At 40.7% G+C, this 14,961-nt stretch overlaps 2 protein-coding genes across 6 annotated transcripts in view; one reads left to right on the forward strand and one right to left on the reverse strand.

Annotated features, from left to right (window-relative positions):
• Nucleotides 1-14,961, reverse strand: part of MALT1 (MALT1 paracaspase) — a 121,322-nt gene that overhangs the window by 81,206 nt on the left and 25,155 nt on the right. The window contains exons 3-5 of the mRNA XM_074339900.1: nt 13,584-13,682; nt 2,697-2,797; nt 1,230-1,322 (exon numbers count right to left, since the gene is read on the reverse strand). The gene's annotated coding sequence lies outside the window, so the exon portion shown is untranslated. The remainder of the gene's footprint in view (nt 1-1,229; nt 1,323-2,696; nt 2,798-13,583; nt 13,683-14,961) is intronic.
• The window catches only part of ALPK2 (alpha kinase 2), a 115,891-nt gene that overhangs the window by 1,548 nt on the left and 99,382 nt on the right, over nt 1-14,961 (forward strand). Inside the window, exon 2 of one of the 5 annotated variants that reach the window (XM_074339896.1) lies at nt 3,501-3,585. The exons of the other annotated variants lie outside the window; for them this stretch is intronic. The gene's annotated coding sequence lies outside the window, so the exon portion shown is untranslated. The remainder of the gene's footprint in view (nt 1-3,500; nt 3,586-14,961) is intronic. 5 annotated transcript variants of the gene reach the window in all.

The following is a 14,961-nucleotide window of genomic DNA, read 5'->3' on the forward strand; positions in this document are numbered from 1 at the left end:
TGGAAAGTCACTTGAAAACTTGAGGTAACTATTCAGATAACTCAGGCCTCAGATACTTTTGTCTGAAATAGTGTTGTATTTTAGTCAAAAGTTATTCCTTTTACTTGGATTATCTGGATGATTGAAAACCCTTATTTCTGAGTGGACACAGCAGTATCTTGTCTGACAACAGGAATGCAAGTTGCTAAAAAGCTATCAGGCATTTCAAAATGGCTGCTGCAAACACTCATCAAGTCATTAAAATAGATCTTCTGTCCTTTTTTTAAAAATTGTGGTAAGAACACTTAACATGAGATATATCCTCATAATAAAATTTTTAAGTGTACAATACAGTATTGTTAACTATAGAGGCACAATGTTGTACTCTAGTTGTTACACAGATTTTTAAAAAATGTAAGGCAAAAAGTCTACCTCAAGAACTCCATTAATAAAATGGCACCACTGTCACGTTACATTTTGATGAACACATCCAAACTTTAAAACCACTTATTAAGGGTATCAGTTACAGACATCTGGCAATCATTTAAAAATAGATAAAAGCAAGAACAGCATTTAAAGCTGCTTCTGCTGTAATTATTTCCTTTCCACAACCTTTTCCTTAAGTTAGGATTGCCTTCATTTTTGAAGATTGATTCACCAGGAGATGTTTTATAATAGTGTACCAACTAAGGGCAAATTGAATGAGATTCTTTGCTATGAGGCTTCTGAACTGAAACCCAGAATGTTGTAGGCTAGCTTCTGAATCAACAAATTGACAAATCCTGTATTCAAAGGCACTAACGGTTAAAAAACATGTTCAGACCTTGGAGATCTGGATTTAAAACAAACTAGTTGTACAGAGGGTGCCAAAAAATGTATATACATTTTAAGAAGGGAAAACTATTAAAACTGTAATACTCAATCTATACCGACAACAAAAGATGAATACAAGTCAAGTTTGACTTCTGCAATTACAAGAGGTGCTCAAAGTGGTTACCATCAGCATCCAGACACTTCTGATTACAGTGAACTACTGCTTGAGCAACGTTGACCAAAATATCTACTTGTATACCTTTTTTTTTTGGTACCCCCGGTATTTCAGCTCTCAAATTACATTGCCTTTTTGACATTTTTGCAAAACATCCAATCACAGTTTGGGGAAGATTTTTAGGTATAATCAAGTTCCTATTTTCATCACCTGCAAAGATCTGCCCAACCCCCATTTAATTCATTTTTGAGAGTGCACTTACATGTAGATATCAGCCTATGCAAGGAGGATGCCATCGAATGTCCTACTCTGGGTGGAAATGGGGAGAAGCAGTGACTCCAGCACAATTTCTCATCTGTAAAAGAAAGATAACATCAACTTTATCAGGGTTCATGGGGGATTCAATGAGTAAACACCCCTAAAGTATCCGTCACATCATAGCTTCTCCAGTAGGCTAGTTCTTCGCCTTGGCTATGGCTAAGTAAAAATATATCTCTCTTTCTCTTCTCTCCCCACCTAAAATTTCAGAATGCTTTCATAATATAAACTATAAAGTAATAGAAAGTACACATTTTTGACATCAGTGCAATGATTAAACAAAAATAACATAGAGAATTAGATTTTTTTTGAGGAAAATACTGTACTTGAAAACAATATGCTTGAGAGGAAAAAAATTTTAAATAATATATTTTAGAATGCATCTACAATACATAAGAAAAACTATTTTTGTCTGAAAGTGGTTCATGATGTATTTATTATGCAAAAAGAGAGGTAGAGATTTATTAACATCGCTTGGTAATGCTTTTTAGTATTTCTAGTAGTACATATTTAAATACGTACTACTATATTTATATAGTACTATCAGTACTATATTTAAATATGAGTTTTCGTGAATACATAGGAATGGAAGGTAAAGGTGAATTTCTGCATACAAGATGATGTCTGTGATTACTATGAAAACTAAGGCACAAGCCCTGCCTTTCCTCAAAGATTAGAGTTGAGCTTTGCATGGATTCCCTTTCTGTGTAGACACAGGCACTGAGTGGAGTGAGAATGCTCTGAAGTGGACTAGCCATTGGGTTGCTGAGCAGAGACAGTAGCTGAGTGTCATCTCAGGAGTGGTGGCTGGAAGTTCGAGGCCATTGTGCTCCCTTGCTCTGGGGTGAGGGCGAGTCAGCCACAGAGGGATGGAGCAGACAAGAATCCCAAGCTCGCCTCATGCGACAGCTCTGAAGAATCTGATGAGCGTCTTGATTATTGATTGCCCTTGTTGTCTTTACCGAGATGCCCCACAGCTTTTGCCCAGGCACGTTAGAGCATCTTGATAAATTCTTTGCTTGAGTTAATGATGGGTTCATAAGGAATCCTGTTATTCTGGGTTTAATTCTGCCAAAAAAGGTAACCTGGAAATTCAGAACTGTAAAGACACGGGAGAAAGTGATCATGTCATCTTAGGGTTGGAAACATTGAAAGAATATATGCGTGACTTACATGACAGAAAAGAACATTTAAAAATGTTTGGAGCCCTCATTGACGTTTTGGCCAATGCACACCCACCTGGGATGGCCCCAAATGACCTGGAGACTTTGGACATGAGATCAAAAAGACAGACACAGGTTGAGGAGACAACAGTGGTGAATAATTCCCTTCTGAGTACATAGCACCCTACCTCTCCCAAAGCCGTCTCCTTCGTGGCTGCTACCAGCACGTCCAGGGTCACACAACTCACCTTGATCTTCACTTGGTCTTCATTCCTGCTCTTAGAAAACCAGATGCATTCCCTCCTCAGTCGGTAGTTTAAGACCTTCCTCTAGTCCAGTGGTTCTCACACTGTGAAGTGCAACAGAATCTAGAGAGCTTGTTAAAACACAGGTGACTGGGTCCCACCCTCCCACAGAGTTTCTGATTCTGCAAGTCCCAAGAATTTGCATTTCTGACAAGTTCCCAGGTGATGCTGATTCTGTGGTCCAGGGACCACACTCCTGAGAACCACTGCTTTAACCATTTCTTTGGCCTGTAATTCCTGAAGAAAACCGATTGTGCTTGTTCTTTCCAATCACTAAACTTGCCTACTTCTCAAAGATGCAGAAGGCCCAGCCACAATATGCTAGATCTGTGGAGAGGACAAAAGATAAACTCATCCGGTGTCCTGCGGGCAAACAGCTTACAGCAGAGCATGTCTGTGGGGAATACTGAGTGTGGGGAGGGCACACTGAGGTACACAGTCAGTCATTTGGGAGGGGGCTGTTTTTCCAGCTGAGGCTATCAGGGGAGGTGAGAAGGACAAACTTGCACTTGAGCTGGGGTTTGAAAACTGGTGGGATTTGAACACATAGAGATGGAAGTTGGTCTTTCTCTATAAAGGAAACAACAACAAAACAAAACATGGAGGGCAGAAAGAGACAGGATGTGAATCGAAATCAGAAATTCATTTGGTTAGGTTAAGCTTGCTACAGTTGTCCCCAGAACTTTCTTGGAGAAGCAAGTCTTTGATGAAGCCATCTAATCTTAAATCCTTTATTTCTGTCTATAGCTTGGTGAAGGCATGTCCGACATAGAGATCTGGAATGGAGGGCCAATGGTAGGACTTTCAGGCACCATGGGCCAGGGAGGAGAAGGTATGAATGCTGTAGTATGCTTTCTAGAAGTAACAATAAAAAATCAGCTCAAACTAGTGTAAACAGTAGCAGCAATTTATTGCTCCCACAACTGAAAAGTCCAGGAGTTTGGTCAGGACTCCTGGCTCTAGTTCTTTTCATTTCTAGAGACTCTACTCTTCTCGGTGCTTTGGTTTCAACTTCAGGCTGGCTTTCTCACAGTCTCAAATGGTTAGCAGCCTCCCCTGGGGTCCACATGCTATCTTTTTTGCGTTTAGGGTGAAAGATATAAGCTTTGCACTGATTGGATCACCCTTGATCTACTGTCTGGAGAGAACCATGTGCTGATTGGCTTAGGTTTGGGTTAATAAACCAGTCATCGCAGAGCACTTGATCCTTTAGACCAATCAGCTCCCACAAAGCAGGAAGGGTAAGGTCTAGTCCACCCAGCACTAGGGTTGTTGAACCACAGGAGAGGTGTGGAATGGCGTTAGGAGGACATGCAAAATGGTCACTTCAGGAGTTTTGGGATATTTTGGAGAAAGGCCTCTAAATTCATACCATTTCTTTCCTGAGTCATAAGGTTAGCCATGGGTAACTTCATACTTTAAAGAGTTAGGATGGGCTTGCTTTAAACTCCTGCCCAGGCAAGTTAAAATATTCTCCCACAGAACAGTCCTATCTTTGCATGGTCCAATCCCCCGCACCCCCCAGATGCTTATTATTGGGTGTGGTGCTGCTTATCTCTAAAGCACACTTTACTAAAAAAAAGATTAAAGAACGATAAAAAAAAATTATTCAGAAAACAGGGCAAGTGGAGGCAAAAGTAAAAATTCTAGCCTGAGACCCTCTGACTGGCTGGGTTGGAGGATGATGGTAGAAGGTGGTCAGACTGATAACTCTCACAGAACTATCTCCCTGGTCCCCCATAGCTGACTTTCTTTAAGCAGGCTTACGGAGAGGTGGTTTGCTGAGCGTAATGAATCCAGGCTCAGTTCTTACACCAGCGGTGGGCTTAGTCTGCCCCTACAGGGCAGGGAGTGGGACAGAACTTTTCCCAGGTCCTCCCCTAAACTGGCTGATGCCTGAAATTCCACAGGGAAACTCCACACCTCTTGGTGCAATTCAAAATAAACATTGTCCAAAGATTTGGCTTCCAGTTTTGTCACCAGGGGAAGGGAGTATGAAAACACAGAGAGCCTGGGAGAATGTGGAGGAGAGAGGAGGGGGACCCAAGACAGGGTTGGTGACGACCCTGACGACACAGACCTAGATTGGACACAGCTATCAGCCCACTACGTCCAACCTCATACACAGTGATTTCACCAATTAATTCACAGAAGTTGGGCTCATTAACAACACTGTCATGCTCTGTAGGTTGATAGCGTCATGGTCTCTCCTCTCTTGCCCGTCTTTACCCTGAGAGAGAACAAGGATGAAATAGGCAGAGGAATGTGTCCTGTCAACACAATAAGTTGAAAATCAGAATCAAGAATCATGGATACTGAAAAAAAAAAAGGAAAATAAAAGAAAAAAAAAAAGAATCATGGACTCTGCTACTAACCAGCTGTGTGACCTTGGAAAAGTCCCTTACCTTGCCTGTGTTTCGGGGGCATTTTTCAATTGTAAAATCAGAGGAGGTGCGAAATTCCCTCACCCTGTTTCATTTAACCTTGAGCTATTTTTTTAACCCTCCCTTAAAAAGTTGGAAACTGCTACCGATTTTAAGTAGCAGGGGAAAGGAATATCAATGCAAGACGTTCTTTTCCACATTAAAAAGAAAAAGTTCAAAAATCCCGAGAGCAGAGTAGTAGCTATAGCTCAGTGTTAAGAGTTCCCAGTATCTGTGTGTCAGACATACTGCTGGGCACAGGGAGTTGCTTACTATTAATATTTAAAAGTTAAATTGCATTTGTTTATTGGGTAATGTTTATAAATTAAAAATGTCCCGAAGGATATGCAGAGACAATCACTGTCCTCAGCTTAGCATCCCAGCTTTCCTAAGACACTTGGGCCTGGGAGCAAACAGGTTACCAGTTTCTAGTGTGGTTTTAAAATCGTTATGAATATGAATAATCATATTAGAATATTTATTTTCTGTTCATACAAGTGACAGCTTACTCTATACTCTCTTCTATCCTTTGCTTATTTCACTAACAATGTTGTATCTTGGAGATTATTCTATATCAGTGCATACAGAAACTGCCTTATTCTTTTTTAATGCCCATTGCTATTAAAAGTAAAAAAAAAAAAATTCCACTGGAAAAAGGAACCCTCATACACTCTTGGTGGGAATGCAGATTGGTGAAGCTGCTATGGAAAGCAGTGTGGAGGGTCCTCAAAAAAATTAATAATAGAATTACCACATCACCCAGCAATCCCTCTCCTGGGTATCTACCCCAAATATCTGAAAACATTTATCCGTAAAGATATATGTGCTCCGATGTTCATTGCAGCTTTGTTTACGGTGGCCAAGACATGGAAACAACCAGTGTCCTTCGATAGATGACTGGATAAAGAAGTTGTGGTATATATACAGAATGGAATACTATTCTGCCATAAGAAAAGATGAAATAGTGCCATTTGTGACAACATGGATGGATCTTGAGATTATAATACTAAGCAAAATAAGTCAGACAGAAAAAGTTGAGAACCATATGATTTCACTGATACGTGGGATATAACACTGAAAACAACAAAAGCACAAGACAAACGAATGAAGAAACAAAAACTCATAGACACAAACAATAGTTTAGTGGTTACCAGAGGGTAAGGGACGTGCGGTGGTAGATGAGGGTAAAAAGGATCAAATATATGGTGATGGAAAGAGAACTGACTCTGGGTGGTGAGCACACATTGTGATATATAGATGATGTATTACAGAATTGTACACCTGAAACCTATGTAACTTTACTAACAATTATCACCCCAATAAACTTTAATTTAAAAAACTGTGGTTACGACCCCCCCAAAAAAAAGTTTCATTGTATAGATGTACTATAACTAGAATCCAATTGATGGACATTTAGGTTACTTCTAATCTTTTGCTGTCACAAGCAATGCTGCAATATACATACTGTGTTTCCCCGAAAATAAGACCTAGCCGGACCATTAGCTCTAATATGTCTTTTGGAGCAAAAATTGATATAAGACCCAGTATATTATATTATATTATATTATATTATATTATATTATATTATATTATATTATATTATATTATATTATATATTATACCTGGTCTTATATTAAAATAAGACCGGGTCTTATATTTTTTGCTCCAAAAGACGCATTAGAACTGATGGTCCGGTTAGGTCTTATTTTGGGGGAAACACGGTAGTAGGTGCTTATTAAATGTTTGTCTCTTTCCTCTGTTTTAAAAACTAACTTCATTGAGGCATATTTTGCATACTATATAATTCATCCCTTCTAAGTGTTCCATGATGTTTTTTGTAAATTGATCAAGGTGCACAACCATTGCGTAGATCATTTTTAGAGCATTTTCACCACCCTCAAAAGATCCCTCATGCACATTTATTGTTAATTAGTGTTCTTGCTACTGCCTCCATTTCCAGCAACCAATAATCTACTTCTGGTTTCTATAGTTTCTTTTGGGCACTTCTTAGAAATGGAATCATGCAATATGTGCTGTGGTCTCTTGTGTCTGGCTTCCTTCACTGAACATAATGACAATGTTTTTGAAGTTCACTCACATTGTGCCATGGATCCTAGTTTGTTTCTTTTTACTGTTTCATGGGGTTCCATTGCAGGGCTCTACCATTTTGTCTGTCGATTCACTAGCTGGACATTCAGGTTGTTTCCAATGGACATTTAGGTTATTTTCAATTTTTGATAATTATGAATAATGCTGCTGAGAACATTTGTGTGCAAGTCTATGTGTGGATATGTTTTCATTTCTCTTGAGTAGATAGATACCTAGGAATGGAATTTCTGGGTCTTTTGGTAAACTTATGTTTAACTTCTTAAGAAGCTGCCGAACTATTTTCCAAAATACATGTGCTATCTTACATTTCCACCAGCCATGTTTGAGGGTTGTTTTTTCCCCATAGCGTTGCCCACATTTGGCTGCCTATTTTATGATAGCCATTCTAGTGGGTGTGAAATGCTATCTTGTTGTGGTTTAATTTGCATTTTCGCAATGACTAGTGATGTTGAGCATCTTTTCATGGGCTTTTTTTCTTGCTTCTATTTCTCACATACAGCCTTAAAATCAGACCTAAGAAAGAACACAATGCTGAGAGCCAGCATTCCTGGACTTTTGTCCCAGCCCTGCCACTTGTAGGCAATGAGAAGTTAGGTTTGTAACATCAGCCCTTTAAAGTTACTGTAAGCTTCCAAGTCATTGCCTGTGAAACGGGAAAGAATACCTACCTGGTATTTTCACTGTGAGGATTAAATATGATGATGCCTGTGTAGTGCCCAGCCTGGGGACTGACATATAGAAGGCACTGAAAACATGTTAGCTGTCTCTCCCCACCTGGTCTGCCCCCCTCCTCCCCACCCTTTGAAACTTCCCGAACTCTTCTATGGGGAGGATACTTTTCCCTGACTAATATAGGACTGGTATTAATTGGCGGTGGATGGGATACCCAAATCTATAGTAACTCAGATAGCAAATTCAGAAACCCAACTGCCATTGGATTAAGCTGGGTAATCAGAACTAATCCTTCCTGTCCCCAGTGAGCAAGCACTCCGACAGCTGGCTTTCACGCCCGCTCCAGAAGAGCCGGTTCCCCATTATCTGCGTGTGGCTAAGAGCTCTTCTCTGACACCTTCGATTGACAGCAGCTTTCCTGCTGACAGCAGCCATGCCACCGGCTATCTGTGTGGGGCAGATTAGCCAAAATAAAACTTGGCATTACTCGAGAGCTTTACATATTCAAAGAATTCTCTTATACCTCTTACCTGTTCTCCCACAATTTGAGATGAAGATTTTCTTGTAATTTTGTTGATGTTAACCCTAAATCTCCTGACTGCAGCTAACACTTATATAGTTCTTACTATGCTATTCAGAAGAGCTTTATCCATACTCAATTTTCCTACCAATCAAATGAAGTAGATACTGCAATTATCTTAGTTTTACAGGTGAAGAAACTGAGGCAGAAAGAAGCTAAGCCAGTAAGTGGCAGAGCTAAGATCAGAACCCAAGAATCACGCCCTTTATCACCACATCCTTTTGCTAGTCTGTTAAGGGCCCTGCCCATTTTGGGGAAGCTATCAACATGTAATAAGTGACTACTCTTTTATCCAGCAATTCCGTTTCTTGGTATTTAGTCTAGAGAACCACTTAAGTCCCCAAGGAGGCCTGTGCCAGAATGTTTTTTGAGACACATTTGTCAGCCTGAAAAACTCCAGCCAAGGCATACGTCATCAACACAAGGACAGATAGATTGAGTGTGGTATTCCCAGGCCGTACTGATATCATTGAGCAGTTTTTAAAATGACTCAGCCCTTTATGGATTGGCCTGACCTTGTAAGACTGCCAAAACTTACTGTTAAGTAAGATGCCAACTGCATGGCAAGTATATACAATTTAATGCCATACATACAACAAAAATTTATATATATATATAAAATTACATATTTTCAATATTAAAATATATATAAAATTAAAAATATATATTTAAATATATAAAATATATTTTAAATATGTGTAAAATTTATACGTATGTTTAAATATATATATATCTATATAGATACATCTATATATAAATGGATAGAAAGAGGTCTGAAAAGGACAGCAAATGCTTCCTGTTGGGAAAGTGCTGAAATGGGGGGATAATGTTTATGGGAGACTTTACCTTTGTATGTATTTTGAAGGATACAAATCTATACATTTAGATACAAATCTATAAATGTATAATTAAACATTTTTATAAGGAAAGCAGCTTGCCCTGGACCACACAGTTAAAAAACAAAACCACACAAGGCCTGTGTTCTTTCCAGTTATCATGTTATCTCTCCAGGGTTGTCAGTGAATCCCACCACGGCCCCTCTGCTAATCAATAATTCAATATTGGCTCTCCATCTCTAGCAGACCATGATAAATCTGTCTTCAAGTGTTCTCATTTCCGGAGGAGTCACGAAACATGAACCACAGCCTGACTTAACTGTTCTTTCCTTTAGAGTCAGCACCCCCAGGCCTGTGGTCACTGAACCAGCTATGTGACTCAACTGGTGTGTTTGTCAGTGTTGTAACCTGTAGGACCTCACTGTCAGGAAGCAGTCACCTGAGGAGGAGTCAAAGATGACACATAAGGTCCTCAGTGTCACCCCAACTCTTGACAGCTTGATGTGTCCTTTCTTCCCTCTCCCACCAGTGGATCCTGGGACTGGGGATGGGAGGTGTCTTGTAAATTACTATTACAGGTGAATATTATAGCAGGAGAGATTTTTAGACATTAATTGGTATATCACTTAAAAAAAAAAAAATCATTGTGGTAACCCACAGCAGAAAAGGAAATTGAAACAAGTGAAATCTTTCCTTAAAGTCTAATGACTGCCAACTTGAAAACCAATTATGTAACAGATTCTTCTTAGGCCGTGTTTATACAGTATTCTAATTCTTAGAACATTACCATTATCTCCTACAGAGGGGGAAACAGGCTCAATACCTCAACCAGGTAAATGGCAGGGCTGTACGTAGATTTGTCCCTGGCAAGCAACAAAGCCTGGGTGTGGTCTGTAGTCCTATGATGCTTGCTGGTCAGGAGAGTTTTCCAGCCATGAGATCCCCCTCTTTTCTGCACCCTCCCCGCCCCCCAACCTCCCTTGTCCGAGTAAGTCTCCTAGGGATGTGGAGAGCCAAGGTAGTCATCTCTCTGTCCCAGCAACTTTCCTAGGAAGGGTTACAGATCAGCCATAAAAAGGACTAAAGGTTGACACACGCTACAGCATGGATGGACCTTGAACACCTTATGTGAAGAGAAAGGAACCAGTAGTCACAAACAATCACATATTATATGATTCTATTTATATGAAATGTCCAGAGTAGGCAAATCCATAGAGACAGAAAGTAGAGTCATGGTTGCCTAGAACTGCGTGTGTGTGTTGGAGGTGGGGATGGGAAGATGGGGAGGTGAAAGCTAAGGGGTGTATGTTTCTTTCTGAGGTGGCGAGAAAGTTCTAAAATTGATTGTGGTGATGGTTGCACAACTCTGAATATAGCGAAAGCCATTGAATTGTATACTTTAAAATGGGTGAATCGTTTGTGAATTACCTCTATTTAAAGCTGTTAAAAAAAAGTGTTGTAGAGAGGTCAGCACCACTGTCAGTCAACAAGTAAGAAGAGCTAGTGTTTCCAACTTGAAGCTGCACTTAAAAAAAAAAATAGTGCTAACATTTACTGAGCACTTACTTTTTTTCCCCTTCATTTTTTGTTATTAGTTTTAGGTGCACAAAACAATGTAATAGTTAGACATTTATCATTTATATCACTCACACAATGACAACACCCCTCCCCCAATCTACTACCCCTCTGACATCGCACACAGCCATTACATTTTCACTGTCTCTATTCCTAATACTGCACTCTGCTACTTGTAACTATATATATGTATTATATATAACATTATAGTTGATGTTCATTATTGTTCAGCTTCAGCTTCAGGTGTACAGTGCAGTGATCAGGCATCTACATCATCCCTGAGGTGGTCTCCTTAATAAGACAAGTGTCCATCAGATACCCTACAAAATCTTTACAACAGTATTGATTACATTCCCCAAATTGACTTTTGTTTTCCCGTGGCAATCTCATGGTTACCGATTGTGCTTTCTAATCCCCTCACCTTCCCCCTTTATCCCCACTCCCCCTCCTATTTAGCAACCCTCAGTTTTTCCTCTATGTCTCTGAGACTGTTTTGAGCACTTACTTTTGTTCCAGGTACTGTACTAAGAGCTTTATGTGGAATAACTCATTTAATCTTCACAACAACTTACGAAGTATGTACAAGTATTATGCCTCCATTTTCCAGTTGAGGAAACAGAGGCACAGAGAAGCTGTGACGTGCTTATTGAGCTAGGAAGGAGTGGTCAGAATTTGGACCCAGAATTGGCTCTAGAGCTCTTAACCATCTATGCTATGGTGCCACTCAAAAAATGATAAGTTTTGGAAGTGTTAGGACTAAAAATTCTGACTTCTAGTCCACTGCTTCTCTTGGATAATAAAGCCTGACTATGTGCCATGTCCAAATCAATATACCAACTGGGGATACAAAATATGTAAACTGCACGTTCCTCATCTTTGGGAAACTGACCAGACCGGCAATAAATGCACAAAATATCTTTATTTGGAGAATGCTTCTAAATCCAAGACTCTTTCTTGGTCTCTTTATTTCTTTTTCTTTTCTTTCTTTGTCTCTCTCTTTCTTTCTGAAACCACATTTTTATACATTTACCAACCCTTGTTCTATATTTTATATTGATTCAAAGACAGTAGATGAAATCATGAATATAATCTGTACTTCTAGCTGTGAAATACCGTAACAAAATTTTAAATGGGACTTAGATTCCATTCTTTTTGTCTTATGCTTACATTGAAGCCTTAAAATTATTTGTTCTATAATTCTAAGAAATACCAACTTTTTATCTCAAATCAAGTCCACAGTTCAAACCATCACCAGTTCAAACCTCTAAAATGGGTGAGTAAATACTTTGCTGTTAATAGAAAAGCTTCTTTCTGCACGTGTTTTGCAAGGGTGGGCCCACGTTTCCTCAACAGTGAAAGGACAGCATGTCACTGTTCATTTTTTTGGTTCTCTGTGTCCTGTTGGAGCCACATTCATTCTGGCTTATTCATTGATTGATACAACAATTCAACAACACTCACCAAGTTTTCTTTAAGCATTCTCGTGCGAGATGGATAGCATAAAAGTTGTCCTTTGGAATTATTGTTTTAAGATAATTTTTGCTTTCAACGTACTTGAGAACAACTTCTCCATTAGGCATTCCTATGACTTCTAAGTAAACAAAAATGCGTGTCAAATCTGGCCTTTTTATACCAATTGGAACCCTCCAACTCCTCAACCATCAAATGTACTTGGCACTTAAACTGGAATGGAGGTGTGTATCTGCCATCTTGCAGATGAATTTTCTTCCTGTTCTGTGCAACTAATTCACCATCTACACCGAGAGGGGCCTATGAAGGCTTTTAAATATAGCACATGTTGAACGGGGCCTCCATGGGGTCCAATCTCTTCACTCAGTTACATTTAAAATGTCCTACAACTAAAAATAACTGGAAACGCAATTCAAGTCTTTTTTAAAGCATGTCCAAAGGATCCAATTCATAATCACAGAGCAAATTTGCTTAAAATCCTCTTTTTAATCTCTCTGGCTCAGTCTTCCCCACATATCTCCACAACTCTTCAAACTTCCCTGCCAGCCCACATGCTCTGACCCACACCCAGACAGTTTTCCTCTTTTTCAATGCTAACATAATAATTTCTTTAACTTACGGCTTTTTCTACCCTTTACGTATGCTCAGGTCTAAGCACAGAGTTGCTTTCTGCACACACTGTTCTGAGGAAGGGAAGTGTACTCTCCTAAATTATTATTTTTTTAACCCTGATACTCAGAGAGCTTGGGTGTTTCACATAGAGGCAGTTTGGGAATGCTTTTTGGTTTTGAAGGACTGACCATACTTGTAAACAGAACATCTTGAGATTAAGGAAATGCTGAGGGGACATCAGACGCAACAGGAGAGGCCTCAGAGGGAAGCCCTAGCGGGCATTTGTGGGCAAAATATTCCCAGGGAGGCTCTGCCAAGCAGGGCCGACCTCCTAGGCCCACAATCTGTGCCTTCACACAAGAGCCTGTGCTGAAAAGGGTCCCAGTGCTCCGTTTCATGATCCACTGTTGCCATCTTAAGTATCTTAATCATATTTGAACAAGAAACCCCTTATTTTCATCTTGAACCAGGCCCAGCAAATTACGTAGCCAGTCCTGAGCAGAAGCAAAAGTCCTCAAACATTGTTTACCTCCCATCCCTCTCTTTTACTCACTTTCCACTCAGCGGAAGGTTTTCAAGTGTTGGTGAAACCTTGAACTGTTGTCAGGGAACTTGTCTCTGGCAAGCTGGCCCTCTGGATATCAGCAACAACCTGGAAAGTGGGAAGGAAATGGGAAGAGTTGGTTCTAAATGCCTAAGAGGCTGTCACACCCCTGTGGAGAGGGGTTTTCCCTTCTACGATACAGCTGTGGCTGTTTAGATCCAGCTTCTTCCACTTAGCTTAGCTGGGGCTTCTGTTTTAGGGCACTTAGCAACCCTGGAGTCACCATGTGCAGCTTCTAAGTACCCCTCCTCTGATCATGGAAAATGTATCTTACTGTGGTGTGGGCTTTCCTTTTCCTGAGCTCCGTGGTGTGCGGGAATCGGGAGAACTGGGACCCGACTCTGGATAGAGAGAAATGTGATTTCCAAGTTTGAAGCTCCACAAAGGCTCGATTTGGCAGATTGGGGCTAGCTCTGTACCCAGAGGAGGGGGTGAGAAGTGTCGTCTGGGTTCAGACAACGGTTCTTGGGGCCGCTGCATACCCACATGAGCTGTGCACAGTGCAGCTCTGGGGTCACCTTGCACCCTAAAGGTGTCAGCCTGCACGGCCACTTGAGCTGTGTGCATGACCTTGAAGGAGTCCTTGAACCTCTCTAAGCCTCACCTTCCATGTCTGTGAGATGTAGGAGGTATTCATAATCACTTAGTAGGTAGTTTAAAAGAAATGAAGTAACATACCCGATGACCGATCAGGTGTTAAATGTCAATTTGTATCAATGAATGCATGCTTGTTTGAAAATGCTGGCCGTCGTGGCCCTCCCGGGGCACCTGTCTGTCCCAGTTTCAGAATACCTCCCACCTGGAGAGTCCTTTGCATTTAATCAACTCCCCTTTTTGCAGACAAATAGGCATACACCCTTTTTGAGCTTGATAAGGAAAGACTTTGAGGAGAGAAAGAGAATTGAGTAGATGTGGCACCAAGAGTAGGCTCATGCAGTTCTTCCCTGTCGATCTGGCCTCTGGCTGCCCTGGGATCCACTAGGGCTAGTGGTTTGCAACCATGGCTCCCCTCCCTGGGGACATTGGCAGTGTCTGCACACATTTTTGATTGTCACAAATTGGGGGAGGGTTTCTACTGGCATCGAGTGGGTGGAAGCCAGGAATTCTGCTAGACATCCTACAGGGCACAGGACAGGCACCACAGCAAAGTAGCTCGCCAAAATGTTAGCTGTGGTGTGGGTGGAAAGCCTGCCCGAGGACTTCCAACCTGCCCACTAGCCTGAGCGCCAACCCCAGCCTTTTATAAGCCAAGGGAGTAGCCTCACGCTCCTTTTCTCTCTAAGAGCCACTAATGGGGTTGCCGGGGTTTCTCAAACTCTTAGGGAAG

Source organism: Rhinolophus sinicus, linkage group LG09 (genome assembly GCF_036562045.2).
Source record: "Rhinolophus sinicus isolate RSC01 linkage group LG09, ASM3656204v1, whole genome shotgun sequence".
NCBI classification, from domain to species: domain Eukaryota; kingdom Metazoa; phylum Chordata; class Mammalia; order Chiroptera; family Rhinolophidae; genus Rhinolophus; species Rhinolophus sinicus.